This window comes from Hyperoodon ampullatus, assembly GCF_949752795.1.
Source record: "Hyperoodon ampullatus genome assembly, chromosome: 1".
Lineage (NCBI taxonomy): Eukaryota > Metazoa > Chordata > Mammalia > Artiodactyla > Ziphiidae > Hyperoodon > Hyperoodon ampullatus.
In genome coordinates this window covers 51,985,456-52,008,357 of record NC_136914.1, presented here as the reverse complement: position 1 = coordinate 52,008,357, position 22,902 = coordinate 51,985,456, and the positions used below count along the sequence as shown (strand labels likewise).

Sequence of the window (22,902 nt, the reverse complement as noted above, 5' to 3'; positions counted from 1 at the left end):
CCTCACCACATCTCATTATAATTGCTTGCTTACTTGTACAGTGCTCTCCACTGGGCTATCATCCTTGAAGAAATAACTAGTGACTCATCTTTGCATCCTCAGCGGCTACCACCCCACAGCAACCCTGCAGTCCAATTACATCCGAATGTTCCAGGAGATGTAACTCTATCCCAACATCACATGGCCTATATTATCAGAACAAAGAAGATTATGATCCCTGGACCATTTTGCTCCAACAGCCATACCTTCTCAAAATCAGAATCATGTAAAGATATATTTCATTAATCCTTCAGAGATTTTCAGAGTTTGGAAAAAAAGCTCCTTATGTAGAGCTCAAGAAAAGTCTTCATTGTATCTAAAACTAGTCAAATGATAAACGATTTTAGACCGTCTCATTTACAAACTCTAACTCAACGAAAAAATATACATAGTATACAGATAAGAATCTGGTTGGCAAAGCTTCACAATTAACATGGTTATGATGCTCACAAAATTTCTAATTTTTTTCACAGTAATCATCATCCAAAGTTTATAGGAGTCTTAAGGAACAATAAATCAGGACAATAGCCAAAATTTATTTTCAAATATGTATACTTTAATAGAAAATATTATATAATTATTTCACAGTTTTCATTTTTTTAAAAAAGTACTTCATAGTTTTACTATAAATTACCCACATGGCAATTATATACGTGAGGAGCTAGATATATCGCGTATGTTAAGGAACTCTCTATATCTAGCCATATTCAAATGACAGATCTGGAGTAAGAAATAATGATTAATAAAAGCATTGTCCAAATACAAAAAGGCATGTAATACTTTCCTTTAAGGCTTAAATGATGACTTAGGAAAGTCGTATCATTCCTTTCAGACACCACTGATTAAACAGAACATAAGAAACTTAAACTAATAATGTTAAAATTTGCATGTATTCAAACAAACAAACGAACTTGAGACTAGAATTTGAATCTTCCTCACTTGGATGACTGCTAATTTTGCCAGTCCACATCACCTGATCCTTCCCATCAACTGCCAGTCACACTTTTACGTTAAAGTATACATCATCTATTTTCATACTTGGAGGGGGTGGAGGGCAGGGGAAGCAGTCTCCTGGGTTTCAATAAGAAGATAGCACAGCATCTTTCTTACCAGGAATAACCATCAGGTAACTGTTCAGAATTTTCCATATGCAATATCCTACAGTATATACATAATTATAAATCATTCTACAATCACATAATTTAAACCCCACTCTTCAATCATTACGTACATAACAAGTTAGCACTCTTGCCCCCCCTAGTGGATGAATAAATACAAAATTGTTTTTTCCAGAAAGGTAAAAATTATGTCTGAAGTGTATGCATTTACAGTCATCCCTTGGTATCTGAGGAGGACTGATTCCAGGACCCCTGTGTGGATACCAAAATCTGAAGATGCTCAATTCCCTTATATAAAATGTAGTCTGCATATAACCTACACATATCCTCCCATACAGGGATGAATAATTATCTCTAAACTACTTATAATACCTACTACACTGTAAATGCTATGTAAATAGTTATAAATTCAATGTAAATGCTATGTCAAAAATTGTTAGCACATGGCAAATGCAAATTTTGCTTTTTGGAAGCTTCCAGAATTTTTTAGAATATTTTCTATCCACAGTTGGTTGGATCTGCAGATGCAGAGCTCGTGGATATAGAGGGCTGACTGTATATTCAGAAATATGCTTAGAAGACAGATATAGTAACTATTAACCAGTTAACAGTGTAGTCCAAGAGCCACATGGAGACTGACGTGAAAGATTCCATATTACAGTGAAATGAGATGGTTTGAATTCTAACTCCAACCCATGGGAGCAATGTCATCTCAGGTTAACTGGTTAACATCTGAGGCTCCACGTCATCATCTCTAAAATGAGTTTGATAATAGTGACTTCACAGGTCTGTCGTGAGGTAACATAAAGTGTCTTGCACAGTACATGGCACACATTAGAACACTAATAAAATCAGCTTCCCTTCCTCCTTCCTGCTGTCACCCTTCACATCTCAATGGTTGGCATGCACAAATTTCTCAGGCCCACACTTTCCAAATATTCCCAGTGTGACATATTTTTTGAGATAATTTTTCTTAGGGAAGACTTAAAATTTGTGTACAAGATAAGAAGAGCAAATTGGTTTCCACTCACGTTCAGTAACACTTTAGTCCAGGCAGATACTGGCTCTCCTGGTGGTTTCATTCTGAATCAGGATTCCAGCTCTTTCAGCATATCCTCTGACTTTGTGCCTGGCCACAGGCAAAATGACTTAGCTACACTGACTGGATTTCGCCACCTCTCAGACAGATACTCTAACTACCTCCTATTGTATTTCTCAGGGGTACAGTGAGGATTACCAGGACTATTCCTTTAAATTTCAAAGCAAAAAAAGAAAAATATTATATAACAGTAAGCATTTTTAAAAATTATATGCATCATCCTATACATCCATGACTTAGAGCAGTGGTTCTCAAAGTTTGTCCTGTGTATCCCTGGGGGTCCTGAGACCCATTCTCTTAAAGGAGTGTGCAAGGTCAAAACTATTCTCATCTTAATATGCAGATGTTTTTGCCTTTTTACTGTGTTGATATTTGCACTGATGGTGCAGAAGCTACCATGAGTGAAACTTCTGGCACCTTAGCATGACTCTAGGCATTGAGACCGAACTGTCCTAGTAGTCATGCTATTCTTTATCTCTGTACACTTATAGTAATAATAATAATTTTTTAAAAGCCAGTTGAACTTAACAGTGTCCTGATAAAGCAGTAACAATTCTATTAAATCTTTAGCCTTAAGAACAAAATTTTAAATATTCTGTGACATAATGGGAAGTATACAACCATAATCACACTTCTATCACATACCAAAATATAAGGGAGATTGCAAGGAAGATCACTTATGCAATTGTTTGAGATGTGACTTGAACTAACCACTTTTTTTCACAGAACATCATTTTCACTTGAAATAACAATGAACATAAATTATGGTTATTCAAACTTGGCTATTTGGCAAACATCTTGAAAATGAATAAAGTGAGCCTGCCTCTTCAAGGAAAACAACTGACAGGATTTGTAGCCAATGATAAAAGTCAAGCTTTCTAGTGAAAATTAGAATTTTGGAGTACTTGTATCTTCCACTGTAAGCCTGACAGCCTCCCAACACTAAAAGAATTTTTCTGATTCTATCTGTGAATATATTAACAAATGTTGATATTGTAATATCTCATAGCTCAGGAAATCAATATTTTCCAAATGACCAATGCATGAAATTAAAAGATCATACATAGCTAAATGATCCACTGAAAGTACAACATGGATTTTGGTGTAACAGAGTACCAAAATACTTGATATGGTTTCAGATTCCACACTGCAACTAACCTTTAAAATGTTACTATTTGTTGAGTTTTAGGACAGAATAAAAGAATATTCTCAATTATTTGAAAAGGCTATTAAAATACTTTATTTTCCAACTGCATATGTTCATAAAACCAAGTTTTCTTCATATACTTCAACCAAAACCAATACATTAAAATACAAAAGCAGATACGGAAACCTAGCAGTCTACCATTAAGCCAGATATTAAAGAGGTTTGCAAAAATGAAAACCAATGCTAACCTTCTCTCTAATATTTTTTTGAAAATATGGTTGCTTTTCATAAAAAGTTTATGTTAACAATATAATGGGCTTCTTACTGTTAATTTAAATAAACTAATAAATCAACATTTGAACATTTCCTCAGCTTTAATTTCTGATATGGTAATGTAGATAGACATAACCTGTATAAACAAAATCTCTTTGAGGTTTTCAGTAGTTTTTCAGAGTATAAGAGTTCCAAGGTCAAGAAGTTTGAGAACCGCTGCCTTACAGAAACCAACATGCCCCACTGAAGAAGGCTGTCACTAGAGATCACTTCTCCCTCAGTTTGAAGCTGGAATGTCAAAAATTATGCAAAATAAAGCAGATACTTTAAATTCCTAAGATAAATACAAAGAAGACCTAGAAATGAGAATTGAGTTTCTGAAAGTGATATTACTTCACATCTGGAAATCCTGGTCCAGGAAAAAATGAGATGGGACTTGACAGTATAAATGACAAAAAGAAAAAGTAATAATGTCTTTATAAATATTCTGATATTCATACATTCTCAATTCCACTGCATCTTTTGTTTTTGCCAAAGCCAAAATTTCATGCCCCATAGGAGAAAAGAAGCCTATAAAAAACAAACTACATACTGATCATTTTTCTTCTGAAAATAAAATGTTATCCTCTGTTACTGCAGAATACATGCCAAATACAGAAAGATCCTGGTGAAATATCTTTTAACAGCATGCAAAGCAATTCATTGTAGGTTTATACAGTATATTAAGGACACATAAACAGTGCTTTTGAACAAAAAAGTTGTTCATAACTTTTTGCTTCCATGAAAAGCAGATTGTTTTCTTACTGTTTTCACGAAAATAAGCTAATTAACCTACTAGATCAGGTAATAAATTTCTTTGAAGTTAAGAATCTAACAATGTCATCTTGTCCATTCCCCAATATTTATTTAAAAAGAACGTATAAAAATGGAATTCCATTCAAGGGAAGTATTGCTTCTTTCATTTTGCAGTTCTAGTGAATCCCCAATCTCTATAACAGAAAAATCGGAGATATGCTAGTGAGTGCTCTCATGGTGATAATTACCATATATGCCACACAAAAGACAGTCAAGATGAAGGGTAAAAGTATATCTTTATTCATAAATAGCCCATGTTGACAGCTGTAGAATGACTTAAGTGACTCAGGAAGCTTTGGCTAATGATTTGTTTCATGTTAAGACGCTGGTCAATCTGAGTTGTCTCAAATTTAATTGTAATATTTTATGATCATGAATATGAGTGAGGGAGAAATTCATCTCAAAATTAGCATAAAGTACAGCAAAACAAAATCAAAAATTTGCAACAAGGGTAACTTGGTACTCCATTTCCAAACTCCAAAAATGAATGTCAGTATTAACAAAAACAATAATAATTAATGTATGTAGAGCCTTGCTATTCAACGTGTGTACCCAAGGCTACAGATCCCAGAGATCCTGTTTAAAACGCAGGTTATGGACTTCCATATCTAGGAAAATAGGGTAGACCTACTTCTATTCCACCTAGGGATTCTTTCCACTAAGTACAGCTGAATACCCTGGACATTATATATACAACAGATATATGACTCTAAACATGGAGAGAAGAGGGAATGGTTAGAGATCTGTGGTGAGATGCTGGCTTTTCTTTTTGCCTCTTGTACTCCAGACTTGGAGAGGAAAAAGCTGGCAAGTCAGAAATAACAACAGGCACAGACAAAAAACAAAAGCTCCAACAAAAGACTGCTCTCTTTAGCCAAAGAACCAGGAGAGGGCCAGCCCCAGAAGATAGAAAATTTTAGACAATAACAGCTCTACTCCAGCCAAACACCACAGAAAAATCTATGGCCCCATCCACACCCACACCAGCACCAGCCAAGTGAAGAGCCTAGACTTTCACTCTGTCAATGCTGTTATGAGTCACCCCAACACTCCAGCTGACGTGTGAGGGAAAGCCAAGTGGGAAGCTGGAACTTTCACCCCCACAAGTCAGTAATCAGCCCTTCCCCAGTCCTTTGTGTTATCAGTGGAGATCACATGGGAAGCCAAAACTCCCACTCCTACCCAGAAGTAATGAAGCATCCTTCCCTCTCCCCATGATCAAACTATAGGCTGACCATAAGCAATCAACAAACTCACTTCAAATATAACAGTATAAGCAAGATGAAAGTAAAAGAACAAAAAAAGATATGTCATGTAAACATCAATCAAAGGAAATCAAGTGGCTACATTAATATCAGATAAAACAGACTTCAGAACAAAGAAAATTACCAGACACAGAAAGAGATACTATACAATGTTAAAATCATCAATCCACCAAAAAGACATAGCAATCTTATGTGTATGGAGCAAATAACAGAGCTGCAAAATATGTTACACAAAAAACTGACAGAACTGAAAGGAGAAATAAACAAACCCACAATTATATTTGGTGTCTTCAACATGCCTCTTGCAAGAACTGATAGAACCGCTAGACAGAAAACAGCAAAGATATGGAAGAACTGAACAACACCATCAACCAACAAGATCTAATCAATATTTATACAACATTCCACCCAAGAACAGCAAAATACACATACTTTCAAGAGCCCACAAAAAACAGACTATATCATGGTCCATAAAAAATCCCCCCAAATTTAATATAATTGAAATCAGACTGAGTGTATTCTCTGACTACAATGGAATCAAACTAAATATAATAGGAATAACCCCCAAACACTTAGAAATTACCCTAAACAACTACTTTAAATAACCCCTAAATCAAAGAGGAATTTTCTAGGGAAATTTTAAAAAAACGTTAATGAATATACAACACATCAAAATTTGTGGGACTCAGCTAAAGCAGTACAGAGTGGGAAAAATAAACTACATTTTTAAAAAACATAAACTACCACAACTAATCCAATATCAAATAGATACTTTGAATTGTCCAATAGCTATTAAGGCAAACAAATTCATAACTTTGAAAATCTCTCTGCCCCCCAAAAAGGAATCTAAAGGCCCAAATTGCTTCACTGCAGAATGCCACCAAATGGTTAAAGAAGAATTAATACAAATTCCATACAATCTCTTCCAGCAAGTAGAAGATGAAGGAACACTTACCAATTCATTTTATGAAGCTAATATTACCCTGATACCAAAACCAAAGACAATAAAAAGAAAAATCAAACTCCATATAAATATCCTTTATAAATATTAATGCAAAAATTCTTAATAAAATACGAACAAGCAGGAGTCAACAGTAAAAGAATTATACAACATGACCTAATGAGGTTTATTCCAGGGATGCAAGACTGGTTCAATATTTCAAAATCAATTAATCAATGCAATCCACCACACTAACGGGATAAAAAAAGAAAGAAAAATCACATGATCATATTAACTGATGCTTAAAAATCATTTAACAAAATTCAACACCGATTTATGATAAAAATGCTAAGAAGCAAACGCTTGGGACTTCCGGGGAAAATGGTGGAAGAGTAAGACACGGAGATCACTTTCCTCCCCACAGATACACCAGAAATACATCTACACGTGGAACAACTCCTACAGAACACGTACTGAACGCTGGCAGAAGACCTCAGACCTCCCAAAAGGCAAGAAACTCCCCACGTACCTGGGTAGGGCAAAGCGGAGAGCTTCCCGCACAGAGGATTGGTGCTGACCGGCACTCACCAGCCCGAGAGCCTTGTCTGCTCGCCCGCCGTGGCGGGCAGGGCTGGGAGCTGAGGCTCGGGCTTCGGTCAGAGCGCAGGGAGAGGACTGGGGTTGGCGGCGTGAACACAGCCTGAAGGGAGCTAGTGCGCCACAGCTAGCCGGGAGGGAGTCCAGGGAAAAGCCTGGACCTGCCGAAGAGGCAAGAGACTTTTTCTTCCCTCTTTGTTTCCTGGTGCGTGAGGAGAGAGAGAGGATCAAGAGCGCTGCTTAAAGGAGCTCCAGAGACGGGCGCGTGCCGCAGCTAAAAGCGCGGACCCCAGAGACGGGCTTGGCACGATGGGGCGGCTGCTGCTGCCGCTGCCCAGAGGCCTGTGTACGAGCGCAGGTCACTGTCCACGCCCCCCTTCCGGGAAGCCTGTGCAGCCCGCCACTGCCGGGGTCCGGGGATCCAGGGAAGGCTTCCCCAGGAGAACGCACGGCGCACCTCGGGCTGGTGCAACGTCACGCTGGCCTCTGCCGCCGCAGGCTCGCCCCGCACTCCATACCCCTCCCGCCCCCCCGCCTGAGTGAGCCAGAGTCCCCTAAGCGGCTTCTCCTTTAACTCCGTCCTGTCTGAGCGAAGAACAGACGCCCTCCGGCGAACTACACGCAGAGGCAGGGCCAAATCCAAAGCTGAACCCCAGGAGCTGTGCGAACAAAGAAGAGAAAGGGAAATCTCTCCCAGCAGCCTCAGAAGCAGCGGATTAAAGCTCCACAATCAACTTGATGTACCCTGCATCTGTGGAATACATGAATAGACAACGAATCATCCCATATTGAGGAGGTGGACTTGGAGAGCAAGATTTATTATTTTTTCCCCTTGTCCTCTTTCTGTGAGTGTGTGTGTGTATGCTTCTGTGTGAGATTTTGTCTGTACAGCTTTGCTTCCACCATTTGTCCTGGGGTTCTATACATCTGTTGTTGCTTTTTTTAAAATTTTTTTCTTCATAATTATTTTTTATTTTAATAACTTTATTTTATTTTACCTTATTTTATTTTACTTTATCTTCTTTCCTTCCTTCCTTCCTTCCTTCCTTCCCTCCCTCCCTCCTTTAGACAACGAATCATCCCAAATTGAGGAGGTGGACTTTGAGAGCAAGATTTATGATTTTTTCCCCTTTTCCTCTTTTTGTGAGGGTGTATGTGTATGCTTCTGTGTGAGATTTTGTCTGTATAGCTTTGCTTAGAGCATTTGTCCCACGGTTCTATCCGTCCGTTTTGTTTGTTTGCTTGTTTTAATAATTATTTTTTATTTTAATAACTTTATTTTATCATACTTCATTTTATTTTACTTTATCTTCTTTCTTTCTTTTTGTCCTTCCTTCCCTCCCTCCCTTCCTCCTTTCTTTCTTTCTTTCTTTCTTTCTTTCTACTTCTACTAATTCTTTCTTTCTACTTTTTCTCCCTTTTATTCTGAGCCGTGTGGATGAAAGGCCCTTGGTGCTGCACCCAGGAGTCAGTGCTGTGCCTCTGAGGTGGGAGAGCCAACTTCAGGACACGGGTCCACAAGAGACCTCCCAACTCCACATAATATCAAATGGCGAAAATCTCCCAGAGATCTCCATCTCAACACCAGCACCCAGCTTCACTCAACGACCAGCAAGTAACAGTGCTGGACACCCTATGCCAAACAACTAGCGAGACTGGAACACAACCACACCCATTAGCAGAGAGGCTGCCTAAAATCATAATAAGGCCACAGACACCCCAAAACACACCACCAGACGTGGACCTGCCCACCAGAAAGACAAGATCCAGCCTCATCCACCAGAACACAAGCACTAGTCCCCTCCACCAGGAAGCCTACACAACCCACTGAACCAACCTTAGCCACTGGGGACAGACACCAAAAACAACAGGAACTACGAACCTGCAGCCTGCAAAAAGGAGACCCCAAACACAGTAAGATAAGCAAAATGAGAAGACAAAAAAACACACAGCAGGTGAAGGAGCAAGATAAAAACCCACCAGACCTAACAAATGAAGAGAAAATAGGCAGTCTACCTGAAAAAGAATTCAGAATAATGATAGTAAAGATGATCCAAAATCTTGGAAATAGACAAAATGCAAGAAACATTTAACAAGAACCTAGAAGAACTAAAGATGAAACAAGCAACGATGAACAACACAATAAATGAAATTAAAAATACTCTAGATGGGATCAATAGCAGAATAACTGAGGCAGAAGAACGGATAAGTGACCTGGAAGATAAAATAGTGGAAATAACTACTGCAGAGCAGAATAAAGAAAAAAGAATGAAGAGAACTGAGGACAGTCTCAGAGACCTCTGGGACAACATTAAACGCACCAACATTCGAATTATAGGGGTTCCAGAAGAAGAAGAGAAAAAGAAAGGGACTGAGAAAATATTTGAAGAGATTATACTTGAAAACTTCCCTAATATGGGAAAGGAAACAGTTAATCAAGTCCAGGAACCACAGAGAGTCCCATATGGAATAAATCCAAGGAGAAATATGCCAAGACACATATTATTAATCAAACTGTCAAAAATTAAGTACAAAGAAAACATATTAAAAGCAGCAAGGGAAAAACAACAAAAAACACACAAGGGCATCCCCATAAGGTTAACAACTGATCTTTCAGCAGAAACTCTGCAAGCCAGAAGGGACTGGCAGGACATATTTAAAGTGATGAAGGAGAAAAACCTACAACCAAGATTACTCTACCCAGCAAGGATCTCATTCAGATTTGATGGAGAAATTAAAACGTTTACAGACAAGCAAAAGCTGAGAGAGTTCAGCTCCACCAAACCAGCTTTACAGCAAATGCTAAAGGAACTTCTCTAGGCAAGAAACACAACAGAAGGAAAAGACCTACAATAACGAACCCAAAACAATTAAGAAAATGAGAATAGGAACATACATATCAATAATTACCTTAAATGTAAATGTACTAAATGCTCCCACTAAAAGACACAGATTGGCTGAATGGATACAAAAACAAGACCCATATATATGCTGTCTACCAGAGACCCACTTCAGACATAGAGACACACACAGACTGAAAGTAAGGGGATGGAAAAAGATATTCCATGCAAATGGAAACCAAAAGAAAGCTGGAGTAGCAATTCTCATATCAGACAAAATAGATTTTAAAACAAAGACTATTACAAGACACAAAGAAGGACACTACATAATGATCAAGGGATCAATCCAGGAACAATTGTAAATATTTATGCACCCAACATAGGAGCACCTCAATACATAAGGCAAATACTAAGAGCCATAAAAGGAGAAATCGACAGTAGACAATCATAGTAGGGGACTCCAACAGCCCAGTTTCACCATTGAACAGAGTATCAAAAATGAAAATAAGTAAGGAAACACAAGCTTTAAATGATACATTAAACAGGATGGACTTAATTGATATTTATAGGACATTCCATCCAAAAACAACAGAATACACTTTCTTCTCAAGTGCTCATGGAACATGCTCCAGGAAAGATCATATCCTGGGTCACAAATCAAGCCTTGGTAAAATTAAGAAAATTGAAATCATATCAAGTATCTTTTCTGACCACAGCACTATGAGACTAGATATCAATTACAGGAAAAAACCTGTAAAAAATACAAACATATGGAGGCTAAACAATACACTACTAAATAACCAACAGATCACTGAAGAAATCAAACAGGAAATCAAAAAATACCTAGAAACAAATGACAATGAAAACTTGATGACCCAAAACCTATGGGATGAAGCAAAAGCAGTTCTAAGAGGGACATTTATAGCAATATAATCCTACCTCAAGAAAGAAGAAATATCTCAAATAAACAACCTAACCTTACACCTAAAGCAATTAGAGAAAGAGGTACCAAAAAAAAAAAAAAACCCCAAAGTTAACAGAAGAAAAGAAATCATAAAGATCAGATCAGAAATAAATGAAAAAGAAATGAAGGAAACAATAACAAAGATCAATAAAACTAACAGCTGGGTCTTTGAAAAGAAAAAGAAAATTGATAAAACATTAGCCAGACTCATCAAGAAAAAATGGGAGAAGACTCAAATCAATAGAATTCGAAATGAAAAAGAAGTATCAACTGACACTGCAAAGTACAAAGGATCTTGAGAGATTACTACAAGCAGCTCTATGCCAATAAAATGGACAACCTGGAAGAAATGGACAAATTCTTAGAAAAGCACAGCCTTCCGAGACTGAAACAGGAAGAAATAGAAAATATAAACAGACAAATCACAAGCACTGAAATGCAGACTGTGATTAAAAATCTTCCAACAAACAAAAGCCCAGGAGCAGATGGCTTCACAGGTGAATTCTATCAACATTTAGAGAAGAGCTAACACCTGTCCTTCTCAAACTCATCCAAAATACGGTACAGGGAGGAAGACTCCAAACTCATTCTATGAGGCCACTGTCACCCTGATACCAAAACCAGACAAAGATGTCACAAAGAAAGACAACTACAGGCCAGTATCACTAATGAACACAGTTGCAAAAATCCTCAACAAAATACTAGCAAACAGGGCTTCCCTGGTGGCGCAGTGGTTGGGAGTCCGCCTGCCGATGCAGGGGACGCGGGTTCGCGCCCCGGTCCGGGAAGATCCCACATGCCACGGAGCGGTTAGGCCCGTGAGCCATGGCCGTTGAGCCTGCGCGTCCGGAGCCTGTGCTCTGCAACGGGAGAGGCCACAACAGTGAGAGGCCCGTGTAACGCAAACAAACAAACAAACAAACAAAATACTAGCAAACAGAATCCAACAGCACATTAAAAGGATCATACACCATGATCAAGTGGGGTTTATCCCAGGAATGCAAGATTTCTGCAATATATGCAAATCAATCAATGTGATACACCATATTAACAAATTGAAGGAGAAAAACCATATGATCATCTCAATAGATGCAGAAAAGCTTTCAACAAAATTCAACACCAATTTATGATAAAAACAGTCCAGAAAGTAAGCACAGAGGGAACTTACCTCAACATAATAAAGGCCATATATGACAAACCCACAGCCAACTTTGTTCTCAATGGTGAAAAACTGAAACCGTTTCCACTAAGATCAGGAACAAGACAAGGATGTACACTCTCACCACTATTAATCAACATAGCTTTGGAAGTTTTAGCCACAGCAATCAGAGAAGAAAAAGAAATAAAAGGAATCCAAATCAGAAAGGAAGAAGTAAAGCTGTCACTGTTTGCACATGACATGATACTATACATAGAGAATCCTAAAGACACCACCAGAAAACTACTAGAGCTAATCAATGAATTTAGTAAAGTAGCAGGTTACAAAATTAATGCACAGAAATCCCTTGCATTCCTATACACTAATGATGAAAAATCTGATAGAGAAATTAAGGAAACACTCTCATTTACCACTGCAACAAAAAGATTAAAATATCTAAGAATAAACCTACCTAAGGAGACAAAAGACCTGTATGCAAAAACTATAAGACACTGATGAAACAAATTAAAGATGATACAAACATATGGAGAGATATACCATGTTCTTGGATTGGAAGAATCAACATTGTGAAAATGACTATACTACCCAGTGTAATCTACAGATTCAGTGCAATACCTATCAAACTACCAATGGCCAGCTTCTCTGGTGGTGCAGTGGTGGGGAGTCTGCCTGCCTATGCAGGGGACATGGGTTCGTGCCCCAGTCCGGGAGGATCCCACATGCCGCGGAGCAGCTGGGCCTGTGAGCCATGGCCACTGAGCCTGCGCGTCCAGAGCCTGTGCTCTGCAATGGGAGAGGCCACAGCAGTGAGAGGCCCACGTACCACAAAAAAAAAACAACAAAAAAACTACCAATGGCATTTTTCACAGAACTAGAACAAAACTTTTCAAAATTTGTACGGAAACACAAAAGACTCTGAATAGCAAAAGCAATCTTGAGAAACAAAAACGGAGCTGGAGAAATCAGGCTCCCAGACTTCAGACTATACTGCAAAGCTACAGTAATCAAGACAGTATGGTACTGGCACAAAAACAGAAGTATAGATCAATGGAACAGGGTAGAAAACCCAGAGATAAACATACACACATATGGTCATCTTATTTTTATAAAGGGGGCAAGAATATACAATGGAGAATAGACATCCTCTTCAATAAGTGGTGTTGGGTAAAGTAGACATCTATCTACATGTAAAAGAATGAAATTAGAACACTCCCTAACACCACACACAAAAATAAACTCAAAATGGATTAAAGACCGAAATGTAAGGCCAGACACTATCAAACTCTTAGAGGAAAACATAGGCAGAACACTCTATGACATAAATCACAGCAAGACCCTTTTTGACCTACCTCCTAGAGAAATAGAAATAAAAACAAAAATAAACACATGGAACCTAATGAAGCTTAAAAGCTTTTGCACAGCAAAGGAAACCATAAACAAGACAAAAAGACAACCCTCAGAATGGGAGAAAATATTTGCAAATGAAGCAAGTGACAAAGGATTAATCTCCAAAATTTACAAGCAGCTCATGCAGATCAATATCAAAAGAACAAGCAACCCAATCCAAAAATGGGTAGAAGACCTAAATAGACATTTCTCCAAAGAAATATACAGATTGCCAACAAACACATGAAAGGATGCACAACATCACTACTCATTAGAGAAATGCAAATCAAAACTACAATGACGTATCACCTCACACCAGTCAGAATGGCCATCAGCAAAAAATCTACAAACAATAAATGCTGGAGATGGGGTGGAGAAAAGGGAGGGAACCCTCTCGCACTCTTGCTGGGAATGTAAATTGATATAGCTACTATGGAGAACAGTATGGAGGTTCCTTAAAAAACTAAAAATAAAACTACCATATGACCCAGAAATCCCACTACTGGGCATATGCCCTAAGAAAACCATAATTCAAAAACAGTCATGTACCACAATATTCATTGCAGCTCTATTTACAATAGCCAGGACATGGAAGCAAGCTAATGTCCATTGACAGATGAATGGATAAAGAAAATGTGGCACATATATACAATGGAATATTACTCAGCCATAAAAAGAAATGAAATTGAGTTATTTGTAGAGAGGTGGATGGACCTAGAGTCTGTAATATAGAGTGAAGTAAGTCAGAAAGAGAAAAACAAATACCATATGCTAACACATATATATGGAATCTAGAAAAAAAAAAGGTTCTGAAAAACTTAGGGGCAGGACAGGAATAAAGACACAGAAGTAGAGGATGGACTGAGGACACGGGGAGGGGGAAGGGTAAGCTGGGATGAAGTGAGAGAGTAACATGGAAATATATACACTACCAAATATAAAATGATAGCTAGTGGGAAGCAGCCGCATAGCACAGGGAGATCAGTTCGGTGCTTTGTGACCACCTAGAGGGGTCGGATAGGGAGGATGGGAGGCATACTCAAGAGGGAGGAGATACATGTATATATATAGCTGATTCACTTTTTTATAAAGCAGAAACTAACACACCATTGTAAAGCACTTGTACTCCAATAAAGATGTTAAAAAAAAAAGGTCTGTTCTCAGCACTCTTATTTAAGACAGTGCAAGAAGAAGACATAAAAACATTCAGATTAAAAAGGAAGAAATAAAACTGTCCTTAATTCCAGATGATATGGATGTCTATGTAGAATATTCCAAAGAATCTACTCCCCCCAAAAAGTCATAGATCTAATAAATTGAGCAGGGAAGCCATACAAGGTGCACATGCAAAAATCAGTATATTTTTATATAAGCAATGAACACGTGGGCACTAAAATTTAAAAACAACGCCATTTACAACCATTCAAGGAAAAAAAGATGACGTAGTAGGTATAAATCTAAGAAAACATGTACAGGATATATATGCTGAAGACTACACAATGCTGATGAAAGAAATCAAAGAAGATCTAAATAAATGAAAAGATATACTGTGATCATGGATTGAAGACTGAACATAGCAAAGATGTCAATTCTCTCCAAATTTTTATACAAGTGTAATACAATTCCTCTCAAAATCCAAGCAAGATTTTTCAGATATAAGATTACTCTGAAATTTATACAGAAAGGCAAAGGAACTAGGATTGCTAAAGTAATTTTTAAAAAGAATAAATTGGAAGTAATCTGTCTAAATAGATTAGACTAAATATACATACTAAAACTACAGAATTTCTAGGAAACAAAGCATTTTGAGTTTGTCAAGGATTTCTTAAATGGGACACAAAGATCATAAAATAAAAGAAAACATCAAAAAATTAGACTGCAAATTTTTTTTTTAAATTGTGCTCTAAAAAAAAACTTTAAAAAGGCTTGTCACAGACAGAAGAAAATAAAATATTATTATCCAAAATAGAAAAAGAATTCTTAACTTCAAGAAGACAATCCATTTTTTTAAATCAGCAAAAGATTTACACATCTCAAAAGGAAGATATGTGAAGGACAAATACACCCACAGAAAAAATACTCAACGTCACCAATCATTACAGCAATGAAAATAATCAAAACTTTTACGCGATATCCTTACACACACATAAGAACAACTAAAATTAAAAAGACTGACATTACCTAATGCTGGCAAGGATACAGAGGAACTGGAACTCTCTTACTTTGCTGTGAGCAATGAAAAGTGGTAAGGCCAGTTCATAAAATAGTTTGGCAGTTTGTTATAAAGTTAAACATATACTTATTATATGATCCAGCAATTCTACTCCTAAATATTTATTTAAACAAAGTGAAAACCTGTCCACACACAGACTTCTACTCTAATGCTCATAGCAGCTTTATTTGTAATAAACAAAAAACTAGACGAATCTAAAGGTCTTTTTTGACGAATAAACAAATTTTGATGCATCCATATAGTGGAATAGTAAGTATTCTGCAATAAAAATGCACAAATTATGGATTCAGCAAGAACATGGCTGAATCTCAAAACAATTATGATAATTGAAAGAAGGCAACATACACACACACGCACACACAAAATACCTACTACATGATTTCATTTGTATAAAATTCTAGAAGAGGCAAAATTATAGTGAAAGAAAGCAGAACAGTGGTTGCTGGAAGTGTAGGAAGGGAACCGACTGCAAAGGCTCGTGAGGGAACTTTTTAAAAATCATGATGTGGTGATGGCTCCATGACTGTATACAATAGTTAAAATTTATCAAATTTTGCCTAAAATTGGTGAATACCACTGTATCTGAGTTATACCTCAACAAATCTTAGTTTTTAAATTCTATAGCTAAATTAAATCTTCTAGTCTTGGTTAGGCAATATGAGTGATTAGTCTTATAATAAATGTTTTAGTTTTATTTCTATTTCTGGCAAGCCCTTCCCTCTTTTATTTCTTTTCTTCCCAGAAGAATAACAATCCCCCAACAATTAATTCCAAGAAACACACTCTTCACTTGTCTCCAAGTTAGACATATAAACACACTTCGTCTAACCTGGTGTCAAGTGGAAAACAAATCTGTTGCTAACAGTGGTTCTCAGAGAGGTTTACACTGCCCCTACTGTGCATCCTCACTGCAAAAGAATATATTGATTTGGATAAAAGTACAGGTGGAACAAGGAGTACCCAAATCTCATTAAGATAGCATTTATTTGCCACATTCCTATTCTAATATCCTTTGCTCCTAATCCCTTCCCCATACAATCTACCCCAATTCCATTCTCTCTTAAACACATCAGAATTACTGTAATGTGTAAAAAAGGAAAGCAAAAGAATAATAAATCCTTAAAAACCTAAAAATAAATTATAGAACCTGTTGCATATAAAGGTACTATCCTAGTTTCTCTCATATGTGAAATTCGTCAAGTGATGTCCTGAGAACTACTGGCCTCCTTGTTTCTTTTAAATATTTAATTTTTTCAATATCACTCATTAAACAAACATATACCTTTACCTTTTCAAATTTCAGAAGGCTGACCCTCTACATTTTACTAGAATATTCCTGAGTAGAGCAGGCTTAAAGCAGAAGAACAAAAGGTCAAGAGACAGATGAGTGTGTCTGAATCTCATTAAGGCACAGATGGAGTTACATTTGAGTCACTGCATCTGCTCCACATTCCTATACCAGACTAGAGATGAGGTCAGGAAAATTCAACTCCGTCGCATTTCTATACTCACCTTAGCAGAAATGGGGTGCACCTCCCAAGCTACTCACAGCAAATCTGCTGTGCCCACAAGTTTCATATAGGAAAAACCAGGAATTTCCCCAGTTGGTGAAGATAAGCATCACGGCAGGAAGTGTGCGAAGAGTGATAAGGGTTATTACTGTTGTTATGATTATATCCTAGATTTAAGGTGGACACCTGAAAGATACTCAAGTAACAAAGCTGTCAAACGGTAGCTATAGACCATTCTTAGGAATAGATTTCTAAAAGCATAAGCCCGAACAATTCTCTTCAGTTTGAAACATGCTGGATTATTTCTCCTTTTATCTATTTCCCACATTACAAAATTTTTTAAAAACCAAGCATCTGCATGGGATTGGTATGCTCAAGACTCTTGAAAATAACTGTGTGAAATGTTAATTTAGATGAAATGGATTAAAAAGAGAAATGCAGCCTGTTAAACTTCTGACTATTTCTGCAGCCAACCAGGTTTTCATTAAGCCTTGGGCATGTGGGTTTGTGATTATTTTCATGATAACAAACAGGAGAATAAGATCTGCAGTTTAAAGAATGCAATCCTCCAAAATTTCTCCACATAGTCCAATATACTGCTCTTGCATACTGCTCTTGCATATCTTCCAACTCTGTTATTCCCTTTCTTGAACCTCTACAGATGTGTTAATCACAGCCATTCATTCACAAAAGGCTTAAGCTAAAAATTTTTATAGTTTAGGCTAAAATTCAGTTATCAAGTAGTGATTTCACATCTGGTATAAATTTTAAAAATTTGAGCAGATCATGAAAAATAGACAATAAATCAAACTTACGTGCATTCCAATACAAAATGTTAGTAAGTTTGCCTGCGTCGTCTTCAAGCCTTAATTATTTGCATTATGGTTTAACGGGTTATCGACTCTTTTAAAGATCAATGAGAAAATATGTTCACAATAAAATCATTCAAAGAGTATCCTTCTACCAGTTCTCTTACTTCCCAACTTTCCATTTTTTAAGTTTTGTTAATTTCCAACCCCTGATTTCTTTTCTTTTCTCTCCTGAGATGTACTTCCTGATCCTAACCATGTTTACATTTTTAATCTTCTAAATTTCTAACAGAAATAACAACCATGTATCTAACTTCAAGAAAGCACTGTATGCAGATTTACGTTATCTTAGTTTAAGTCAGACCAAAAAACCTCTATAATAAATACTATCCCTGCTTTATAAATGAGGAAACTATGACCTACAGAAATCAATTAATCTTGTCCAATGTAACAAAGTTTCTAGATGGCAGAGCCAGACTTTACCCAGTTCTAATTTACTTCAAAACCCAGTACTTAACTTCGTCATCATGGTCAGTATAGACCAACCTAGTTCAACTAACATATTTTGATATTCATACACTTTACCTATATCCCTGCTTATTAGTCCAGTACAGAGAGGCCTGACCCCCATTTGCAAATACAAGTTTTTGAACTGGAAGTTCTATGTCTGTTTCACAAAGGCAACTGACAATCTAGCTCTCTATTGCATCTCTGAAGCAAGAGCCCTCCAATGTTAATAAATTCAGGGCTTTGGATATGTATTTTTTTAGAGTGCATCAAGAGGACCAAAAGCTAGTAAAATCAAACTTTCAAATAGGCAGATTTCTGATATCAAAAAGTTGAATCAAAAATAGGAGAAAAAATGTATCTTCTCCAAAACAGCTGAATTACCAGATGGAAGAAAAAGTTTAAGAAAAAGAGTGTCAAGTTCATAATTTGAGGGAAGAATCTAGGCTTTTGACAGTCAATGCACTCATTAGAACAGCTGGTATGACAGCTTGAATGGGATATTTCACCCCTACTCTCTGATGCTTTTCACTTCTCATCTGCTCTATCACTTCCTAATTCCTCCTCTCATGTCATTAGTTTAAAAACGTGGTAGGGCAAAATACAGTCTTGCAAATAATAAATGTTCAATAAACTATCATTGTTGACTGGATTTAATGAAAACTGTGCTCATTCACCACTTTCATTTTATGGATGAGAATTAAAAAAAAAAGATACTGAGAGGTTGAATTTTTCACAAAGTCACAAGAGGAGAAGCAGCATGCCTACTCTATGTCAGATGTTGGTCTAGAGGTTTTAAATTCTTTATAAGAGGTATGTTGACTCTTAGATCATCATCTTTTTCTCAGAAAATATGACTCATTATAAATATGTACATTAGAAGATTATATTGACTAAATGTTCAGAAAAATAAACAGAAGACAATAAAGGAAGAAAAAGCTAACAGATTTTCTTCTCTCTGGAGAAGGAAAAAAGGATGCCTGTGCTTAAAAGAGGTCCTTAAAATTTTGCAGGAAGTAATTTCACTCCATTGCAAGAATCAATGACCTTGTTAAGAGGTGGCCTGAAGCCAAAAACAACCCACTAGATGAGAGTAAAGGGGAGAGTCACAGGGCCAACCAGCAAAGCAAAATTTTAATAGCAAATACTAAGAGAGATAGAAGCCCCAGGCAACATACATAGATAATCAGTTACACCATTCTGTAACTATCACCTCTGTTTCCAGGTTTCCGCAGTGACTCATTAACAATACCTTCCCCTCCATATTCAGTGTTTTATTTTCTACCTTTACATATAAACCAAAGCATATCACTGTAAAGTCAGGTTTTATATGCTGACTAGCACAGAACCAAACAAACTTGGTATATATTAATTAGTAAAGAGCTCTATTCTGCTAAAAAGAGTTTAATAATCTAAATAAGCACTACCATCAATAAGAACTCTGATGCGTTCCTAAAGCTTGATTTGTAAAAACTTTGGCCCTTTCCTTATCTTCTTGGCCACATTTGAAGTAGAGAAAAAAATATAAAGAACTGTCCAAATCTTATGCACTTTGTGTTTGAGTCCCCAAATTTCTATACATGTTACTAGAGCCAGAAAAGTTACACAATTCAGTTTCTTATTACTCAAATTGAAAAGGCTATGTTTACACTGTTAAGAAACTTACACTTTCTATACTCTTACCTTTGTGCTTAGAAAGAATGCAGGTGACATTCACTACCTCTTTGTACAAAAGGGAAAAATATGAGAAAGGAAATTCTGTCATACCACTTCAAAACTTTGTTGAGGCTACAACACATGTAATAACAATTCCAAAATAAATAGCTAGAAAATAATCTAGTCACAACTACTCATTTCAGTTCAATTATTTCTTAATTACCTGCAGCAAACCCCACCCCCAACTTTCCCACAGTAACCCATATCCACTAGGTGTGCTGCCAACCCAGATCCTGAGAACTTTACAAACAATTTACGGAAAAGACTTTCTTGGAATATATATGTCAGCATGGTAGAAAGGAAAAAGCATAAACCAGACCTACTAAGCAGCAAGAATTTTGCATGGAGACAAATTAACACATTATTTCCTAGTTCAATTCAGCACTGTGTCTGTTCTACTTCTTCCCATATAAGCAATCTTGTTCACCACAAACATACCATGTGCCCAGTATGTGCCCATCATTATGCTAAGTGCTAGGGATAGAAGATGACTATGATCATCTTCCTCATTTCTTCCATTTAACCTTTTGACATGAGTTATAAGTTTGTAGAAAGAAGTTCATTAGACTCTTCCTAAGATCCAGTTCTATTTCCTATAAACATAACATAAGAAAGGAGCATATGTAATGCTACAGAGGAAATTTTCAACCTACAGGCTTGGCCAAATGAGTTGATAAAATCCGGAATGATTAAGGGATCATCAAAGCAGTAGTTTTTAATGTGGCTTTCTAGCCACATCTTTGAATGTAATAAATCAAGTGTTCCTATTTTGTGCTTTATCTTGCTGAAAGCAGCATTGTTCATGCAAGTGTTCATTTTGGAAACGTTTTACCAGAGTAAAATAACTCCATCTTGTGGACTGTCACAACCATGGCATTCAGATCTCACCTTTCTTCAAGTTTGTAGTGACAGGACTATCATCAGCTTGCTACCATACAACCTTCACAATCTGTAGAATGCTTGTTTCCTATTGGATATTAATCCTCACAAACACCTCTCCAGTACCGCTGAGGTGTGTAAAAGTGCCTGCCACTCCCAGTGTCACCACTGCTACCACGATTGAGCTTAGCTGTTCCAGACCACCAGGACCAGCATTGCTTAGTATCAGAGGTAGTTGGTTTTCCTGTGAGTAGTACACCAACCCTATTCATTTGTAAATCCACTGAAATTCCTAAGAGAACAGATATTAAAGAGTGAGGAGGGTTCTTTAAAGCTGAGATACGGGAGAGGGGGCCCAATGGCTTCCCCACTCTATGTGGTCTTCTGTCCTTTTGCACACTCTTCTCCCATTTATTTTCTGAAGATAATTATGATTCTATATACTTCAACTCAAATACACCTAGGAAATAACACATTTATTATAACAATAAACACTCAGCCACACATCAGTAAAACCCCTCCATTTTGATGCCATATTTTGAAAGCTCAAAACCTAAAGGGACTTGTCTCCTCCCATCCTCACCCCTCACTTTGCACAGTAACACTTTCTAATATCCAGTATTTCTTCTTGGCGTCATTCCAGTTCCCACCTTGGGTAGCTGTCAGAGCCTTGACACTTTGCTTGTCCAAAGGGAAGTTATTAGATATTAAATGCATGAGCCAAATAACTGAAGGTCTCTTCCCTATGTTATCCACAGGTTTAAAGTGGAAGGGAAGCAAAGCTATCAGAAATGTTTTATCCTAAAGACAAATGTAAATGTATTTTATCCTATCACTTAAAGCTACAGAAACTTCTACTCTGGAAATAGGTATACAGATACTACCACAAAATCCGGACCATGCTGTGTACCATGATGAAAAAAGTAGGAACAGTAAGGCCTTGGCATGTAGCAGAATTAGCACCTTTTTTTTTTTCTATTTTGATAAGTTATTCCTTCTGTTCTATAGAATGTACCTTTAAACACACTCTTTTGGAGAACTTGCAAAACACTTTCTTATCGTTCTCTTACATTACGGAAATGACATGACTGAAGACACATCAATGAGAATCTTTTACTATACGTCATTTAATATTATATTTTTTTTTTTTTTTTTTTTTTTTTTTTTTTGTGGTACGCGGGCCTCTCACTGTTGTGGCCTCTCCCGTTGCGGAGCACAGGCTCCGGATGCACAGGCTCAGCAGCCATGGCTCACGGGCCCAGCCGCTCCGCGGTATATGGGATCCTCCCAGACCGGGGCACGAACCCGTATCCCCTGCATCGGCAGGCGGACTCTCAACCACTGCGCCACCAGGGAGGCCCTAATATTATATTAAACATTAAAATATTTTATCAGAAGATAGCTCAAAAATTAACCCAGAAGAATATCATAAAATACCAGCTGAATTTTATTTAAGGAAAGTATATTTTCACACTCTTAAATATGATGTCATAGGATTACAAACATTCAAGCGTTCTGCAACTAGAGCACAAGTATTGAAATATGACTGTCTCCTCCAACAAAAT

The 22,902-nt window shown here is 37.1% G+C and overlaps 1 protein-coding gene across 1 annotated transcript in view; it reads right to left on the bottom strand.

Annotated features, from left to right (window-relative positions):
- The window catches only part of ADAMTS3 (ADAM metallopeptidase with thrombospondin type 1 motif 3), a gene marked incomplete at both ends in the record, with an annotated part of 291,356 nt that overhangs the window by 214,986 nt on the left and 53,468 nt on the right, over positions 1-22,902 (bottom strand). The gene's annotated exons all lie outside the window — the stretch shown is intronic.